We start from the raw sequence: 3847 nt of genomic DNA, 5'->3' as shown, positions 1-3847 counted from the left end.
AAAAAAAAAAAAAAAAAAAGTATCCCCTGATCTCTACAAGTCTTGGGTTTATATCAATACACAAAAAGGAAAAAATTTAAACAACGAATTTATAAATAGAATTGAATCCTTAGATAGAAAATATCTTTATTTGAATATACTCGAAACAAGAATTCGATTGGCTAACAATGATTCTACAAAAGAATACTTATTCAAAGGGTATGATATTTTTTTGAACAAATCACATCAGAGAACAATTCACAAAAGTCCTTCACCATCAATCTTAAAAAAAAATTCGCCAGACAATTTCTTAAATAAATTTGGGATAAACTGGATTCAAGATATCCTTCTTCTCGATATTTCTCTCCTAGAAATTGAACAAAAAATGAATATATTTGCTAAAAAAATCATTATCACCATAAATTGTTGATTGCTAAAATTTGACAATATAAAAAATAAAATAAAATACTATTTAATACAGGATACATGATCATGCATATTATGCATGATAAAGAATTGATAAGTATACGTAATGTATGTCGTGTAATTAATTATATGATGTTTGGTGTATATATTAAGTGTTGGTTGAACCATAATCTTATCTAGAGGTGGTTGGTACAGTATACCGTAAAGAAATTTCGGATACCGTATACCGTATCGAAAATACCGATATGAGAAAAATGATACGGTTACCTTACCCGAAAGTTGGCATACTGAAAAGTCGGTACGATATCGGTAAAATACCGTCATACCGAAAATATATATAAAAAATTCATTCTCTTGTAATTTCAAGGCCAATGATTACCAATACTTAACAAATCCGTCAAGACAGTCAAAAAGACCAGGAAAGATATATATAAAACAAATCCATAAAGACAATAAATACCAACCGCAACATGTGTCTGGATATCCAAGACATCAATAAACACCAATAAACTTCAAACGTAACATTTGCGACTTCTTCATCCACTATATTTGCAACAACGTCTGAGGTCCTGTGATTTCTGAAGCCTGTCAGTTTTTCAACAAGTCGAGGATCAGCATCCAGTCCTCTAGCTAGCTGTAAGATTAGGCTATAAAGATAAGACTTCTCAACAGTTTAAATTCTCAACTATGAGTGGAGTTGCTTCATTGAACTTTGATTTGGACTATTCCAACATGATGAGTCCAAACAGAAGTTAAATTATTTATTTTGGTACAGTATCGATATATATCGTTTTATACCAAAAAAATATATTTTTAAATTTATATATATTATTTCGGTATTTTGGTATATATCGAAAATTTCAAATTCCATACCGTTACCATACCGAAAATTTCGGTATCGGTACCATACCATACCGAAAATTTTGGTATACCAAAAATTTCGATAAATTCGGTATTTTTCGGTACGTTAACCTCGATATACCGAAAATTCGGTATTTTTTCCATCCCTAATCTTATTGACTACATCAAACAATATAACAATATATGTTGAAATAGAATATCTAGTGTGTGTTCTGGAGCTCCAAGAACTGTATCAATACTGTCGATTTCCTGTCAAGTTTTTAATTATTTTTATTTTATTTCAGATTACTAATATTAAGGTCACACTCCTACCACTAATATAGATGTAGATATTAGAAGATATGCATGCATATAGATGCCAGTGTACGTATAGCAGGTAAATGGCACGGGTCTCTTCGTCCCATGGTATAATCCTTTCCCCGGTGAGGGAGATGTCGAGGGGTTCGAAACCTAAAATAACAATAACCCCTCCCAAATTATTTTTACCAATACATCATTAGTCTACATACCAACATGAAATGGGGTATTCAGTTGGAAGATCATATTTGGAAGTAATTCTATTTGTGACAGGCAACTTGAGCGAATCTGCATTTGAAATAAAGTTTGAAACACCCAGGTTTTCTTGAGCTACATATATACTCAAATCTGAAACCAAACATAATAAAAACAAGAAATTAAATTACACTATAATACTTTAAAGATTTATGATTTCTTGAACACCTACAAGTGAGAAAAACAGGTACTGAAGCTATAGATTGAATATTGTATGAATCTGAATCAAAAACTTAACTAAATGTCGGCTAAATATGCTATCATGTTTGAATGAGGAATGAAGACTTCAAAGAACTCCTCACGAGCCAAGGGAATTTTGTTTCATCGCAAAGATTGATCAAGATTTGCGAGAGCACTAGCAGCAAATAAAATATTCATTTGAGCAAACTGCTTTCAAACATAAAGCAGACGGGTAAATTTCATGAGACTTTTGTATAAAGGGATAACATAAGTGAACTAGCTCAATTTACTTGCAAAACATAGACTGGAGTAGATTTAGTGGGAAAAGCCTTCGATAATCTTAGTCTATTTGCATCTCCGTTTTTTCTAGTAGAAAAACATCATGTTATATGACTTTTGGGAGATGATGATTCTCGTTTCTTTCATTGTTATTTTTTTTTTTTTTTTTTTTTTTGTTTTCTTTGCTGCTTTTAAAGAAAATTTTATATTTTGTACAAGAGAGAAAACAAATGTCTATTTAGAAAAATAAATAGTGTTCCGAGTGAATAAAAGTAAATGTCATAGCTGGTTTCAGTTTACTGTTTCACCAAAACAGATGGTCTCAAACATCATCAACAGTCCGAGAGAATAGAACGTGGTGTTTTTAAACTCGCAATAATCACCAACAAACTATAAATATGCCTCGAGTTTGGATTTGCTAAACTTACTTGTCTTCATTTTTTGGCATCTTTAAGCTTGAATTTACATCACATATTTTCACCGTGCACTTGGCAGAACCAGATGTTAGAAGTGACCCTTCACAACTGGAGTAACATTTGGTAACATCGAAAAATTTAGTTACATGCATGAAAGACTTGGTTTTTATTTTGTGATTAATAAAAACAAAATGAAATCACAAAAAGGTTCTCCATCTGAGAGAAAGTGGCCATGTGAGAGAAAGTGACCATGTGCAAGAGTTGTGACCAACCAAAGGGGAAACACAACGACCGGTTGCAAGATCCCACATCATTATTGTGCCGTCTTCATCACCAGATGCCATGCAATAACCATCAGGTGACATTGTCAAAGATAAAATCATACTTCTGTGACCAATGAAAATTCTAATGTATTCACCACTCATAACATATATCCCACAAGGGCACATTTTTGTCACTAGATCCAGTGGCGATGTAGTTACAATTTGCTAATGATGAGAGTAACATACAAAGACCAGAGATTTCAACTCCCATGATATATAAAAATAATTGAGCTCGTCGTATCTTGCGTTTCACACGTATAGATCACTAAAATCTGTAACTGTAGAGACTTTACCAGACACCATTTGAGTTATCACTAGTTTCTCTGAAATAAGTTGTGTTAATTCAGGAAATTCTAAATGGAAATTTGAGGAGATTCAATTAAGATAAGGGGGATGCTTGCTATCAGCACTAAATAAATCACCTTAAACCAAATTCTTGGGCTGTGTTTTATATTCACCTCCAGATATTTTTTGTAATATCCCAACCTTTTAGCATTTTATTGTTTATGATATTATTTTTGGTTGGGTGTTTAGGAGATATGGTTATTGGATATTTATGGTTTATTATGGTAATGGATATTTCATATGGTTTGATGGTTCAGATTATGTGTAATGGTTATGTTTATTGGAATGGTTAAAATATGGTCATTGTTTATGGTTATTGTTTTGGTATTATGTTCATAGTTGATGATGATTAAAGAAATGCATGGGTAGAATAGAAAGTTGATTTTGAGCCAAATAGGAAATGGAAGTGCAGAAACGGTATGAAAAATGTGGCAGTTGTTGTGGTTTTTAGTATAATGTTTTGTTTATTGCTCCAATTGATGTGAG

This window comes from Primulina huaijiensis, chromosome 15 (genome assembly GCF_012295235.1).
Source record: "Primulina huaijiensis isolate GDHJ02 chromosome 15, ASM1229523v2, whole genome shotgun sequence".
Classification (NCBI taxonomy): Eukaryota; Viridiplantae; Streptophyta; class Magnoliopsida; order Lamiales; family Gesneriaceae; genus Primulina; species Primulina huaijiensis.
This window is presented reverse-complemented; position numbering follows the sequence as displayed.